This window comes from Triticum dicoccoides, chromosome 2B (assembly GCF_002162155.2).
Source record: "Triticum dicoccoides isolate Atlit2015 ecotype Zavitan chromosome 2B, WEW_v2.0, whole genome shotgun sequence".
Classification (NCBI taxonomy): Eukaryota; Viridiplantae; Streptophyta; class Magnoliopsida; order Poales; family Poaceae; genus Triticum; species Triticum dicoccoides.
The window spans coordinates 443379838-443396638 of NC_041383.1; positions in this window are offsets into that span (position 1 = coordinate 443379838).

The window sequence follows — 16801 nt, forward strand, 5'->3', positions numbered from 1 at the left end:
ACAACTACTGGGTTTGCCAGCCATTCGGGTTAGCGAACCTCGCGAATGACACATGCCGCCTCCAACTTGCGGGTTTCTTGGATGATGAAGGTCTGCTTCTCGGTGGACTGCCGCCTTGCTTTCTGGTTCATGGGGCGTACATTGGGGCACACATTCAGGCGATGCTCAATCACCTGCCTTGGGACCCCCGCTAGCTGCTTGGGTTCCCATGCGAACACATCCTTGTTCGAGCGCATGAACTTCACCAGCGCCTCCTCTTGGTCGGTGTCGAGATTGGCACCTATGGTGAAGGTGGCGCCTGAGGACCCGTCCTCCTCAACTGGTACCTTCTTGGTCTCCGCCTTGTCCTGGGTGAACAACTGCTTCTTCTTGGTCGGCGCAGCCTCCTTGGCCTTGGAGGTGTCCGTGTCGGCAGGCTGTGCTGCTGCGGCTGTCTTGAGGGCGAGCTTGAGCGCCAGCAGAGCATCCTTGGTATTTCCAGCTACGGTGAGGACGCCGCTACTCCCGGGCATCTTCATGAGGTAGTAGGCCGGAAGGATCACCGCCATGAACTGAGCCAAGGCGGGGTATCCGAGGATGGCATTGTACGGGAGTCCGATGTGTGTGATGCCGAAGTTAACCAGCTCCGTGCGGAAGTTGTCGTGGGTGCCGAAGGTCACAGGAAGGCGGATCTGCCCCAGGGAGCTAGAGGAACCGCCTCCGACGCCCAAGAAGGGCTTGGTGGGTCGGAGCCGTTCTAGCGGTACATGGAGGAGGCTGAAGGCCTCCACCGAGAGCACATCGAGGCCGACGCCGCTGTCGATGAGGTTCTTGGTGACAGCCACCTAGCAGATGGTGGGCCTGCAAAGCATTGGGAGCGCACCCGAGCGGGCGGTGTTGACGGTGTGATCGTCCGAGTTAAAGGTCAAGTCGGCTTTGGGTGCCGCCCAACCGGAGGAGCTCCTTGCCGTGCGTGGGAGGCGCCGATCTGGCAGAAGAACAGCTTGCATGGCGGTCTGAGGGTGGCGCCTGTGAGCCGCCCAGGAGAGCTACGACGACCGGGGGCACCGGCGCAGCATAGGGCGTGTGGTAGAGGTTCCGTAACTCCTCCTAGGAGGCCACAGAAAATGTTGGCAGGTTGAGCAGCCAAACGTGCGGGTCGCCAGTGAGGGCCATAGGAAACCAGTTGGCCATGACCTTGTCGTCGCCTCCGGCCTTGAGGATGGCCTCCTCGTATGCCAGCAGGAAAGCCAGCGGATCCGTCGCGCCGTTGTAGCACGGCGGCATCTCTGGCTTGAACTTGTGCGGCCACTGCACCTGCCGCAAGGCGGGGGCAAAGGCTCGGAGCCCCCTGGCCCCAGCGCTGGCATCGGCCGCCGGAGCCGGAGGCGCGTTGTCCGCCATGAGGGAGAAGCGCGGTGTTTGTGGAGAGCAAGCCGACGGAAGGGAGGGCTCCGGTGCACCCCTACCTGGCACGCCAAATGTCGGATATCGGGTTCCAGCAAAACCCTTAAGGTTTGAACTCTGGGGTGCGCGCGAAGATCTTCTCCCTACCGAAACACGCCCAGAACCTCGTCGCGATTCTAATCTAGCACGATGAACAACACAAGAGACACGAGGTTTATACTGGTTCGGCCCACCGTTGTGGTGTAATACCCTAATCCAGTGTGTGGTGTGGTGGATTGCCTCTTGGGCTGATGATGAACAGTACAGAGGAAGAACAGCCTCGCGAGGAGAGGTGTTCTTGTGGTGGAGTGCGGATGAACTTCCCCCCTTTCTACTATGGTGGCTATCCCTATATATAGAGGCCCTGGTCCTCTTCCCAAATATTGAGCGGAAAGGGAGCCAACAATGACCATTTTGAGAGGGGACAGCTAGTACAAGCTATCCTGACTAAAGGTGGTCTTCGACTGCCAAAGGCACCGGTGATGACGCCGTCTTGGGCTCCACGGTGACCTTCGTCCTGCCGTCCTCCTGGTCTTGGTCTCATTGCACTGATATGGAAACCTTTGCTTGATGCCTCAGTACCCCGCGCCTGCGCTTGCCCCCTTTGCACCAAATAGGAAGCAAGGACACTGTGTAGGCTGGCGCCCGCCTGGCACCCGCCTGGTCTTGATCGTCATGGCTTGCGTCATGAGCACCTCGCGAGGTACCCTCGCCTTGATCTCTCCGCCCCCTCGCGATCCTGCCTGGTGAGGCCGCCCCTGAGGAGGCCTTGTGTCGTCCGCGCCGTGAAGCTTGGCCCCTCGCGAGGGTCTTGAGTGCTTGATAATGAAGACGGGCCTTACTGGGCCACTGCTGAGCCATGCTGCAGGTCGCAGGCAGGCAAGTCTGGGGACCCCCGTTCCCAGGACGCCCACAGGAGGGCCTCTATATATAGGCGTGGGCGAGATGGGGATTGGGGTTGCCGGAGATGGCTCTGGAAGCGGTGGGTGGCCACGAACAGAGTCAATGAGGGGGGAGAAAGATCCAATGCTCAAGCGACCCCTATGGAGGCACGCAACCAAGCACAGGGAGCCGGAGGAGGATAAAAAAAGGATCACGGGCTCACTGAAGCCTCTGCTTCGTCGTGTTCGTGATCGTTGCGGTTGTCACCGGCGTTGGTGAGCGCTAGGGAGGGGGCAAGGGCGACGAGTCGAGGTAGAGGGAGCTCATGGACATGCTGGTTTGGGCGGAGGCGGGAGCACGCGCTGAACAGAGCAGCTTTCACGCACAGAGCGCGTCGAACACATGCCTGGCACCATGTCCACACGTGGTCACCGCGTGCACTGGCACTATGTGGTGTGCCAAGAGGTAAAATCGTGTCTGGAGGTTTGTCTCTGTAGAACTTGACCACCCGTGCTGTTGGATCACTACCAGGCCAACCAGATGAGACTTGAGCTTCTGAGCAAGTTTTTGGACAGAAACATATGAGCTTGTGAGAGAAAGATCCAGAGAGAGTTAGGGGCTGATTCTCGGTGGTTAAGGTTCTCTCGGGAAGTTAATTAGATCAGAAAAATTCAGCTCAAGAGGATTAAGCAAAAAGACACTTCCTTCACAAAGTGCATTTTCTGACCAGAATGGAAAAGATTTTCTACAGCAAAAATAGTCCTCATAACCATAGGATATTTTTGCATAAGATGATGAGGCATAGTCCAAAGAATATTTGGGAATGTTTTCAGATTTTTGGGAGTCATAAAAATGAGGGTTGCTTTGGAGTAGAAGTGGAGATAGGGCTTTTCAGAGAGAAAATGAATATTTTTCATTTAAGGAAAATATTCCCAAGGCAATATTGTGATGTAACAGAAGACAAGAGATGTTTTTGAGGATGAGAGGAGTCACTTGGGTGAAAATCAAAGTAATGCCCAAGTGCTTAAGTCCAAATGAGTTGATTCAAAACTCAAATTCAATTCAAAATGCAATAAAATCCAGAAAAGGAAAAAGAGCCAAAAACCAGGGTGTCACACTGCCTCTGGCGGTACTACCGCTTTGAGGACCCGCGAGGGGGTTAAGTGGTGGGCACTGGTAGTTCTAACTTCCCCATACCGATTCACTTCCTCTCCTCTCATGTTCTCTCTCAGGCAACCAAGAACTGCTCCGGAGACCGGTTCTGGCCCTCCTATTCCATGTTGTCTTCTCCGTTTCCGATCGGTGGGATCGATCCCCACCTTCTCTGTTATTCCCTCATTTTTCTCCTACGGTTCTATTTTTTGAATCGTGGTTCTAGGGCAAAGAATGAGGTGTTCGTAGATTTTGGCTAAATCTAGGCATGAGTAGGATGCGGGATGACTGCTAGATAGGAGTATACTTGTCTTTCCCAAAAGTTTGGACTTCTATGTGGCCGGTACTACCGGATTCACGCCGCGGATGTAATCCCGTAGGGTGGGCGGTACTACCGCTTGGAAACAGACGATACTACCGCTTCTAGCAGTACTACCACTTGTGTCCAGCGGTACTACCCACTACAAAAAAATACACTTCCGTGATAGTACATGTTTGTCACAGTAGGTCACGTTTTCTATCATGCATGTACATCCATGGTGATTTTATGATAGAATCAAGATAGTCATACATGTGATGTCGTAGAAGTGCTCCATGACATTACCAAAATTATCATCACGAAAGTGTCCACTTCCATGACATTAAATGTCGTGGCATGGAAGTGATTTCGTCAAGGGTGACCGACACGTGGCATCCACCGTAAGGGGTCGCCGTTAAGCTACCGGGTCCAGTTCTAGATCCGATAACCTGCTAACAGCAATGACCAATGCGGATTTTCCACGTGTAAAATTCTCATTGGCTGACGGAACCACGTGTCAGCTCCGTGTTGGCACAGGCGTCACTCATCCAATGGGCGAGATGTGCCTATGATATGTTGACATGTGGACAGGCCCAAAAGTGGCCCATAAAGATTAAATGGGCCAGCCCAACTAAAGGCCCACAAGATTTTGCAGACCATAATGGTCCAGCCTAGCTAAAGGCCCACAAGATTTTGCAAACCATAATGGGCCGGTCCAGCTAAAGGCCCACAAGATTTTGAGGACACTAGTGGGCCGGCCCGTTAACAGGCTGCCATGTTTTGGCCAAATGCCGCCCATATTTGATCTGGTCCATTAACAGCCTGCCATGTTCTGGGCCTAATAAAGGCCCATATGAGATTCGACCCGTTAATAGCCTACCATGTTCTGGGCCATATTACGGCCCAGATAAGATCCGACCCTTTAAGAGCCTTTGGGCTAAATTATGGCCCATATCAGATTCGGGCCATCAACTAGACGCTGTGTTTTTGGGCCCACTTGAGGCCCGATCAGGATTTCTGTTTGCTAAAGGCCCATTTAGTACTACGTCCTGATATTTGTTTCGGCCTATTAAAGGCCCGTTTAACATTTCGGCCTGTTAAAAGCCTGTCATATACTTGGGCCTAACTATGGCCAACTTTGCATCTAGCCTGCTCACAACTAATAATATGATTGGGCCAAACAAGGACTGAGACAATTTTGGCCTATTAATGGCCCGTGATGTGATTGGCACAATCATGGGCCGAGGTCTATTTGGGCCTGCTGTCAGCCGATGAGTTGTTCGGCACGTTTCAAGCCCAACCTACTTTTCAGCCTACTAAAAGCCCATTAAATTTTCTTGCGAAAATAGGGCTGACGGTTTACTCGGCCTATTAAAGGCTTCAAACTACTAGTGAGCCAGTTTAAATTTAGGCCTATTAATGGACGAAGATGACTGGGCCCTTGATGCAGATCATACATAGTGATTTGCATGACGGCCCGATTATGTATCGTAATTTTACAATTTGGCCGGTTTACTGTGAAGACAGGATATATATACAGTAAAATAACTGCAGCATCGTGAATAAGAAAAAACCTAGACTATATAATAAAGAAATTATGGCATATTACATCTACTGGGCATCCAAGTTTGCCACTATGATAATAAAGCAGAAGCAGACAGCAGATTACATACACTGGGGAAGATCGCCACTAGTGCAAATAAACATGCCGATAAAATAAGATACAAAACTGACATCACTTCAATAGAGTTCAATAAAGGTTAGCCCTGCTCGGGAGCTGCAGCGCAAGCAGCTGAGCAAGCTGATGAGACTGCGCTTGTTTGATGCTTAAATCCTCCTCACTCTGAAAGAGAAACAAGCAAACAGATGACAGATTTTGCACATATAAGTATCAATGCTTACAATTCATCACATTTCTTATTGACGAATAAAGTGACACAATTTAAAATAGCATTAACACAATATGGTATTGTTTAGGTTAAGACATGGCCAGAAATGACATTGTGAAGGAGTTGGCAGCTTCACGACACCACTGGATTATAGATCAAGAACTCATAAGTATCAATGGTTAGTGTGCTGTCAATTTATTCCATTTTAGATTGGAAATAAAGAGACGGTTTAAATAATAGTAGAATGATATGACATTGTTCATAGTTAAGACATCGTAGAATATGACATTGTGATGTAGTGGGTACGTTCACCACACCATTCGATTATGGATCAAGAACAAAAGTATACATGTAGTGCAAAAGAAGATCACTTGCTCTATATAGATTAATTTACATGGTATGAAAAAGGAACTTGGTTGTACAACTGAAAACTTAAATTGATAAGGACAAACTTTTGTTTATGAACATCATAATAAACTTTAAACATGCAATTTGATGCAAACACCAAAAATAAACAGCTGTTGCAGTCATGCCTAACCAAATATACACAACGAAGTTTGAAGGCTTGAGAAGGACAAACTTACATTAGTGGTGAAGATAGGCTCTATAAATCCCTTGTCCATGCTGATGGGTGGGGGGAATTCAAGAAGTTGACCACATAATCTTCTTCATAAGCATTGCCTTTATTATACATTTTGTTAAGAGTAAATATAGATGTGATAAAGAAACAATGGAGAATATTTAAGATAAGATGAAGAGTCATGCTACATAAGCAAGTAGCTTTAAATGTAAGTACAACAATATAGGCAAAAGGTACAACCAAGAGTAATACAGAGCTAAACTTCTTCAGTACCATCGGTGTTATCCAGCCTTATGGTAAGAGTAAATATAGATCTGATGTGGAGAAAATGGAGGGCAAGGGAAAATAAGTTGTAGAGTGATGGTACATGAACAACTAGCTATCAATATAAATACACTAATTAAGGACAGCTGGTACTTACAAGAACAATGCAGAGCTAAAAAAATTCATTAGCATTGGATATATTCTACACTAATGTAACCATTCATACAAATCAGATAATTTGGAGCGAACAATTAATAAGCAAGCTATCATGCATACTGCTGTCACATAATGAACCAGGTATGAATGCAAGTACATTGATACAGGACAACAGGTACTAACAAGAGCAAAGCAGCGGGCAGCATATTTGCGATATCCTGCCATCCTTTTCAAATCGGAGTTCTTCTTCGAGAAGATTTCCTGCAAAAGAGATATGTAAGGCACATGCGGAAAAGTTGAAGTTCAAATTGTCATGTCATATCATATACAGTACCTCATCCTAGGAACGAGACCAGTGCATAACAAGGTTTTTTCATTCAATGTCTTCTAAATTTAGCACAGGAGACTTCACCAGAAATTCGTTTATAGACTTGCCATCAAAGTGTGATTTCCTCAGGTAACACCGATACTTCTGCAATGCTTCCTTGAAAAGCGCAAGCAAGCTCTACTCGTCATGACTATCCGATTTACCCTCGCCTACTTATGACAATGTAATGTAAATCATTGATGTGTTCAATCAGCAGAAAATGGGAAAATAATCACCATGAATAATAGCACTTACACGTAAGTGGGACAGGAAGATGTGAAAATGGTGTTTGTCTTTACTATAATCTTCCAATGATGGGAATATATGCACGTAGTCCCTAACAACATTGAAAGCATTATCTTCTAAACTGGGAATGATTGGAATGGGGTTCCAATCTGCAGGAACTGGCCGTCTTTGCAGTTGGGATAGGTCTTCGGCCGGTGGACTTGCTGTACTTTTTGCTGGAGTGTGATTTTTCTGTGGTACGGCTGGTGCTATGGCAACTGAAATCGACATATCTTTTGCTGGAGTGCGGGTCCTATTTGGTGGGGCTAGTGGCGTGGCCAGTGAAGTACGGGTACAGTCTGCTGGAGTCGGTCTGACATTTTGTGTCACTGGATGTAGAGCCAATATAAGTGGGTGATGTATGATTTCTCTGGCACCACCATGTTTTTCAAGGACTTTGCTGGTGCTCCTTCAGGTTCGGCAATCACCCTCTTCCTTTTTGATGTCTGATGCACAAGAACAACATTTGAGTAGAAAAACGTGGTATGAGGACAGATGGAATATATATTGATAATGGATGGGCATGGCATCTTTACATATATGATGAGTAAACTAAGCAGATGGCGGCGCAACAAAGTAGAAGAAATGCAAGACACCTTATGCAAGATACGCGCAATCAATAAAACCTTGCCAAATTAGAGTAGGCACCTTGATGGGTGAATAGGACAGGCCATCTGCCTTTGACTCCTCGAGGTCAGAGTAGTCATTAGGATCAATATTCTGAACAAGAATCTATAGGTGGGGAGTGTATGAGTTTCATTGCATCCAGAATGGAACTCAATGCCTTGGTGCCAATTTTTTAAGTCTTTGTAGTGTTCCACAATTTTCTTCTAATGCACGGATTCTGATATTCACTGTGATTACGTATAATATCTGAGAAGCATGAAAACATAAATAGTAGTGAGATATTCTTTGTAATGCAGAGGATATTCTAATATAGGGGCGCCATGTAAACCCTTGTGTGATATCACTGGATTCTGATGAGAGAGCCCATGTGTGCTGTAATATGGTGCATGCATTAATATAATCTGGCATGCTTACACAAAAAAATAGGCTCCATAAGTAAGGATAGTTGGTAGATGATAGGTTCATAATATACTATATAGAGAGTTTGTCGGGGAGAACTGATCCATGAACACCTATGGGGCCGGCGGACCGGGCCCCTTTCGGTTCGGCGGGGGGCGGAGGTCGCACAAAGAGCAGATTGAGGCGAGGCACACGAGTGGTTTACCCAGCTTCGGAGCTCTCCGGAGAGATAACACTCCTACTGCTGCTTGTCTGGTTGTATTATCTGGTGTTCTTGCTCTCCAAAGCGAGAGTGAGATGTTCTCTGGGCTATGAATGAATCGAAGCCGACTGTTCGAACCTACCAGCCGAACCCCCCCTACGTTGCGCATGGGCCTCCTTTTATACGCTAAAGGGGTCACCGACAGGTGGCAATGTAGAGGAGGGTAAAAACGTAAAAAGTGAGGTAGTTGATACAGTTGCTTGTACAGTGCACCCTACCTAACCCTGACGGCAGGGGACAAGGGCATTAAATGCCCATCCGAGTCGCCCGAACAGTGCAAAAAAGGACCGTTAGGGGCGCCACCGTTCGCCACGATGGTGATCTTGTCAGCTTCGCATGCCACTGCGCACTGCTGGCTGCACAACCTCCCACCACGCGCACCCGGAGAGGCCCCCAGAGCGACACGTTGGTGGATGCACTGGAGCGTGGACGCAGAGTCGCCGCCTGCCGCGGCAAGCACCTTGCCGCTGTTGTTATCTTCGCTGGGCCCAGAAGCTCGTCGCTCACCGGGCCTTGGTGTACCTTGTTTAGTATTCCCGGCAAGCTCCTCTTGTCGGGACCTTGCTGCCTTGCCGGAGCGCGTGGCGCGTCACGGCAAGTTCCTTGGAGCGCCTTGGTTGGCCTTCCCGGCAAGCTCCTCTTGATGGGGTCTTGTCTCCTTAGCTTAAATACTTTGTTCTTGGATGGCTCCAAGGGAACCTTGGGGGATCTTGGCGTTCGCCCGGCAAGCCTTTGCCGCGGGGTGCTGCAACTGCCCGTGCACAAGTTCGGGGTACTAGGGTACCCCTATTCTAGTACACCGATAGGAGCCCCCTGGCCTGGGCCAGACACGGTGCCGAGCGCTGTTGGGCCAGGCCTAAGACAGGGCACGGGCACACGCGGGGTGGGCCATGCCAAACCTTGTTCCGTATCCACCGCACTCTCCCATAACGGCACGCGTTGAATGCGGCATCGTGGGAGAGATCGTGGGTGGTTGTTTATTTGGAAGGCCGAAACGTCCGCCCCGTCCCTCTTTATAAGAAGAGGAAACAGGGGTAGTTCGTTCCCCCTCGCTGGTTGCTGCTACTCCTTCTTCACAAACTCCGCCGCTCCCCCCTTCTTCTCGAAGCCGAGAGAGCAGCGTCCCCCCCCCATTGCCACCAGCATCACCACGCCGTCGACCTTTCGCACCACCTCCTCCATGGCCCCGAAAGCCAACAAGGGCAAGGGCGTGAAGTCGGCCGAGGCGCAGTGGCTCGCGGCGCTGCGGAAGGAGCGGGCGATCTTCGCCCCCCAGCTCGGCGTGCAGGAGTTGAGGGAGTACTTCTACCTCTTTTGGGCGACGGAGACGCGTGCACATCGGCGCACGAGGGTACTCCCGGCCGCTGCCTCAGAGTCGGCTCCAAATGGATACCCGTTCTTCCCGCTATTCTTCTATTGCGGGCTCTGCCCGCCCTTCTCGGAGTTCTTTTGTGACATTATGAACACATATGGCTTCCGCCTCCTTGACTTCACCCCCAATGTTGTCCTGACCATGGCAGTTTTCGCACACTTGTGCGAAAACTTTGTCGGAGTCCACCCTAGTGTAGCCCTTTTCCGCCATTTCTTCATGCCTCGGGTAGAGAGAGGAGAGCCGCTTGCCGGAGGGATTGCTTGGATCTCGAGAGTCGGCAAGAAGGATGCGTACTTGGAGGGTGAGCTCCGCAGCAAGTGGGAGGAGTGGAGAGCGGAGTGGTGTTGGATCGTAGAGGAGGATCCGCAGCCCTTCACCACCGTGCGCCAAACTCCAATAGTGCGCGGCAATGACTGGAGCAACGTGGCCCCGGAAGACGAGAGGCTGAAGATCGCCATCACTAGGATTCTTCGCCTCAGGCTTGCCGGGCTCACCGTAGGTGCTGTCGGGGAAGATTTCCTCCGCTGCCGCATTGCCCCCCTGCAGGAGAGGGGGAGGCCCGCCTGGGAATTCAAGAATTCGGCGGACATCATGAGGCTGCGGCCGGGCCTCAACTACAACTTCACCGTCTTGGAGTTGGATGCAATGCTCTTGGAATTATTCAAACGCGACCCCCAGCACCCATTCACACTGCCGAGGGGCGTAGTTCCTTTGTGCAATAACTCTTCGCTTGACCGGATCCGCGCCATGTTGCCGTTGTGCGATTCACACGGCATCGTCCCAACTTGGCAAGAGCCTGCGGATGACGTTGTGCGAGCGTTCTTCGACACCTTGGAGGAAGTGCCGGTCCGTGCCGACGAGCAGAAGAGCCTCACCCGTGACACTACCGACGAGGAGCTGCAACTCATCGCTACTAGGGCGGAAGAGGCTGCGGCCGCAGCTGCTGTGGGTGTGTTTGGGTTTACTGTGGAGGAGGCGGAGGCTGCAGAGGCGGCAAACCTTGCCAAACGCGCGGAGTTCATGGGCGAGGAGGAGCCTGCTGGTTCCGAAGCCGAGTCGAGCAAGGCCGGCAAGGAGGAGGCTGAGCCTTCAGAGAGCTTGCCGTAGGTGGAGTCCCCGGCCCCGCCAAGGAGGCGCCTTCGCAGGGCCGGGGACGCAGCGGGGCGGCAGCCGGCTCCACAGCCACCGAGCCGCATGACGCGCTCTACCGCGGCATGCAATGTTGCCGCAGGAGCGCGTCACGCAACAGCGGCAACTGGAGCGCCAAAGATGTCAGGGAGAACTGATCCACGAACACCTATGGGGGAGGGTCGCAGCGCTGCTCTCTCGGCTTCGAGAAGAAGGGGGGAGCGGCGGAGTTTGTGAAGAAGGAGTAGCAGCAACCAACGAGGGGAACGAACTGCCCCTGTTTCCTCTGCTTATAAAGAGGGACGGGGCAGACGTTTCGGCCTTCCGCTTAAACAACCACCCACGATCTCTCCCATGATGCCGCATTCAACGCGTGCCGTTATGGGAGAGTGCGGTGGATACGGAACAAGATTTGGCGTGGCCCAGCCCGCGTGTGCCCGTGCCCTGTCTTGGGCCTGGCCCAACAGTGCTCGGCACCGTGTCTGGCCCAGGCCCGGGGGCTCCTGTCGGTGTACTAGAATAGGGGTACCCTAGTACCCCGAACTTGTGCACGGCAGTTGCAGCACCGCGCGGCAAAGGCTTGCCGGGTGATCGCCAAGATCCCCCAAGGTTCCCTTGGAGCCATCCAAGAACAAAGTATTTAAGCTAAGGAGACAAGACCCCGGCAAGAGGAGCTTGCCGGGAAGGCCAACCAAGGCGCTCCAAGGAACTTGCCGCGACGCGCCACGCGCTCCGGCAAGGCAACAAGGCCCCGGCAAGAGGAGCTTGCCGGGAAGACAAACCAAGGTACCTCGAGGCCCGGTGAGCGACAAGCTTCCGGACCCAACAAGATAACGACAACGGCAAGGAGCTTGCCGCGGCAGGCGGCCACTCTACGTCCACGCTCCAGCGCATCCACCAACGTGTCGCTCTGGGGGCCTCTCCGGGCGCGCGTGGCGGGAGGCTGTGCAGCCAGCGCTGCGCAGTGGCATGCGAAGCTGACAAGATCACCATCGTGGCGAACGGTGGCGCCCCTAACGGTCCTTTTCTGCACCGTTCGGGCGACTCAGACGGGCATTTAATGCCCTTGTCCCCTGCCGTCAGGGTTAGGTAGGGTGCACTGTACAAGCAACTATATCAACTACCTCGCTTTTTACGTTTTTACCCCACTCTACGTTGCCACCTGTCGGTGACCCCTTTAGCGTATAAAAGGAGGCCCATGCGCAACGTACAGGGGGTTCGGCTCAGCGGTTCGGAGCCTCGGACAGTTTGCTTCGATTCATTCGTAGCCCAGAAAACATCCCACTCTCTCGCTCGAGAGCAAGAACACCAGATAATACAATCAGACAAGCAGCAGTAGGAGTGTTATCTCTCCGGAGAGCTCCGAAGCTGGGTAAACCGCTCGTGTGCCTCGCCTCGATCTGCTCTTCCTCCACCACCCGCCGAACCGAAAGGGGCCCGGTTCGCCGGCCCCATAGGTGTTAGTGGATCAGTTCTCCCCGACGCCAAAGATGTCAGGGTGAACTGATCCTCGAACACCTATGGGGCCGGCGGATCGGGCCCCTTTCGGTTCGGCGGGGAGCGGAGATCGCACGAAGAGCAGATCGAGGCGAGGCACACGAGCAGTTTACCCAGCTTCGGAGCTCTCCGGAGAGATAACACTCCTACTGCTGCTTGTCTGGTTGTATTATCTGGTGTTCTTTCTCTCCAGAGCGAGAGTGAGATGTTCTCTGGGCTACGAATGAATCGAAGCCGACTGTCCGAACCTACCAGCCGAACCCCCCCTACGTTGCGCATGGGCCTCCTTTTATACGCTAAAGGGGTCACCGACAGGTGGCAATGTAGAGGAGGGTAAAAACGTAAAAAGCGAGGTAGTTGATACAGTTGCTTGTACAGTGCACCCTACCTAACCCTGACGGCAGGGGACAAGGGCATTAAATGCCCGTAGGAGTCGCCCGAACAGTGCAGAAAAGGACCGTTAGGGGCGCCACCGTTCGCCACGATGTTGATCTTGTCAGCTTCGCATGCCACTGCGCACTGCTGGCTGCACAACCTCCCGCCACGCGCACCCGGAGAGGCCCCCAGAGCGACACTTGGTGGATGCGCTGGAGCGTGGACGCAAAGTGGCCGCCAGCCGCGGCAAGCACCTTGCCGCTGTTGTTATCTTCGCTGTACCCAGAAGCTCGTCGCTCACCGGGCCTTGGTGTACCTTGTTTAGTCTTCCCGGCAAGCTCCTCTTGCCGGGGCCTTGCTGCCTTGCCGGAGCGCGTGGCGCGTCACGGCAAGTTCCTTGGAGCGCCTTGGTTGGCCTTCCCGGCAAGCTCCTCTTGCCGGGGTCTTGTCTCCTTAGCTTAAATACTTTGTTCTTGGATGGCTCCAAGGGAACCTTGGGGGATCTTGGCGTTCGCCCGGCAAGCCTTTGCCGCGGGGTGCTGCAACTCCCCGTGCACAAGTTTGGGGTACTAGGGTACCCCTATTCTAGTACACCGACAGGAGCCCCCGGGCCTGGGCTAGACACGGTGTCGAGCGCTGTTGGGCCAGGCCCAAGACAGGGCACGGGCACACGCGGGCTGGGCCACGCCAAATCTTGTTCCGTATCCACCGCACTCTCCCATAACGGCACGCATTGAATGCGACATCGTGGGAGAGATCGTGGGTGGTTGTTTATTTGGAAGGCCGAAACGTCCGCCCCGTCCCTCTTTATAAGCAGAGGAAACAGGGGCAGTTCGTTCCCCCTCGCTGGTTGCTGCTACTCCTTCTTCACAAACTCCGCCGCTCCCCCCTTCTTCTCGAAGCCGAGAGAGCAGCGTTCCGCCCCCCCATTGCCACCAGCATCACCACGCCGTGGACCTTCCCCACCACCTCCGCCATGGCCCCGAAAGCCGACAAGGGAAAGGGCGTGAAGTCGGTCGAGGCGTAGCCGCTCGCGGCGCTGCGGAAGGAGCGGGCGATCTTCGCCCCCCAGCTCGGCGTGCAGGAGCTGAGGGAGTACTTCTACCTCTTTTGGGCGACGGAGACGCGTGCGCATCCGCGCACGAGGGTACTCCCGGCCGCTGCCTCGGAGTCGGCTCCAAATGGGTACCCGTTCTTCCCGCTATTCTTCTATTGCGGGCTCTGCCCGCCCTTCTCGGAGTTCTTTTGTGACATTATGAACACATATGGCTTCCGCCTCCTTGACTTCACCCCCAATGCTGTCCTGACCATGGCAGTTTTCGCACACTTGTGCGAAAACTTTGTCGGAGTCCACCCTAGTGTAGCCCTTTTCCGCCATTACTTCATGCCTCGGGTAGAGAGAGGAGAGCCACTTGCCGGAGGGATTGCTTGGATCTCGAGAGTCGGCAAGAAGGATGCGTACTTGGAGGGTGAGCTCCGCAGCAAGTGGGAGGAGTGGAGAGCGGAGTGGTGTTGGATCGTCGAGGAGGATCCGCAGCCCTTCACCGCCGTGCGCCAAACTCCAATAGTGCGCGGCAATGACTGGAGCAACGTGGCCCCGGAAGACGAGAGGCTGAAGATCGCCATCACTAGGATTCTTCGCCTCAGGCTTGCTGGGCTCACCGTAGGTGCTGTCGGGGCAGATTTCCTCCGCCGCCGCATTGCCCCCCTGCAGGAGAGGGGGAGGCCCGCCTGGGAATTCAAGAATTCGGCGGACATCATGAGGGTGCGGCCGGGCCTCAACTACAACTTCACCGTCTTGGAGTTGGATGCAATGCTCTTGGAATTATTCAAACGCGACCCCCAGCACCCATTCACACTGCCGAGGGGTGTAGTTCCTTTGTGCAATAACTCTTCGCTTGACCGGATCCGCGCCATGATGCCGTTGTGCTATTCACACGGCATCATCCCAACTTGGCAAGAGCCTGCGGATGACGTTGTGTGAGCGTTCTTCGACACCTTGGAGGAAGTGCCAGTCCGCGCCGACGAGCAGAAGAGCCTCACCCATGACACCATCGACGAGGAGCTGCAACTCATCACTACTAGGGCGGAAGAGGCTGCGGCCGCAGCTGCTGCGGGTGTGTTTGGGTTTACTGTGGAGGAGGCGGAGGCTGTAGAGGCGGCAAACCTTGCCGAACGCGTGGAGTTCATGGGCGAGGAGGAGCCTGCTGGTTCCGAAGCCGAGTCGAGCGAGGCCGGCGAGGAGGAGGCTGGGCCTTCAGAGAGCTTGCCGCAGGTGGAGCCCCCGGCCCCGCCAAGGAGGCGCCTTCGGAGGGCTGGGGACGCAGCGGGGCGGCAGCCGGCTCCACAGCCACCGAGCCGCATGACGCGCTCTACCGCGACAAGCAATGTTGCCGCAGGAGCGCCTCACGCAACAGCGGCAACTGGAGCGCCAAAGATGTCAGGGAGAACTGATCCACGAACACCTATGGGGGAGGGGCGGAGCGCTGCTCTCTCGGCTTCGAGAAGAAGGGGGGAGCGGTGGAGTTTGTGAAGAAGGAGTAGCAGCAACCAACGAGGGGGAACGAACTGTCCCTGTTTCCTCTGCTTATAAAGAGGGACGGGGCGGACGTTTCGGCCTTCCGCTTAAACAACCACCCACTATCTCTCCCATGATGCCGCATTCAACGCGTGCCGTTATGGGAGAGTGCGGTGGATACGGAACAAGATTTGGTGTGGCCCAGCCCGCGTGTGCCCGTGCCCTGTCTTGGGCTTGGCCCAACAGCGCTCGGCACCGTGTCTGGCCCAGGCCCGGGGGCTCCTATCGGTGTACTAGAATAGGGGTACCCTAGTACCCCGAACTTGTGCACGGGCAGTTGCAGCACCCCGCGGCAAAGGCTTGCCGGGTGATCGCCAAGATCCCCCAAGGTTCCGTTGGAGCCATCCAATAACAAAGTATTTAAGCTAAGGAGACAAGACCCCGGCAAGAGGAGCTTGCCGGGAAGGCCAACCAAGGCGCTCCAAGGAACTTGCCGCGACGCGCCATGCCTCCGGCAAGGCAACAAGGCCCCGGCAAGAGGAGCTTGCCGGGAAGACAAACCAAGGTACCTCGAGGCCCGGTGAGCGACAAGCTTCCAGACCCGACAAGATAACGACAGCGGCAAGGCGCTTGCCGCGGCAGGCGGCCACTCTGCTTCCATGCTCCAGCGCATCCACCAATGTGTCTCTCTGGGGGCCTCTCCGGGCGCGCATGGCGGGAGGCTGTCCAGCCAGCAGTGCGCAGTGGCATGCGAAGCTGACAAGATCTCCATCGTGGTGAACGGTGGCGCCCCTAACGGTCCTTTTCTGCACTGTTCGAGCGACTCAGACGGGCATTTAATGCCCTTGTCCCCTGCCGTCAGGGTTAGGTAGGGTGCACTATACAAGCAACTGTATCAACTACCTCGCTTTTTACGTTTTTACCCCCCTCTGCATTGCCACCTGTCGGTGACCCCTTTAGCGTATAAAAGGAGGCCCATGCGCAACGTACAGGGGGTTCGGCTCAGCGGTTCGGAGCCTCGGACAGTTTGCTTCGATTCATTCGTAGCCCAGAAAACATCCCACTCTCTCGCTCGAGAGCAAGAACACCAGATAATACAATCAGACAAGCAGCAGTAGGAGTGTTATCTCTCCGGAGAGCTCCGAAGCTGGGTAAACCGCTCGTGTGCCTCGCCTCGATCTGCTCTTTGTGCGACCTCCGCCCCCCGCCGAACCGAAAGGGGCCCGGTCCGCCGGCCCCATAGGTGTTAGTGGATCAGTTCTCCTCGACGCCAAAGATGTCGGGGTGAACTGACCCTCGAACACCTATGGGGCCGGCGGATCGGG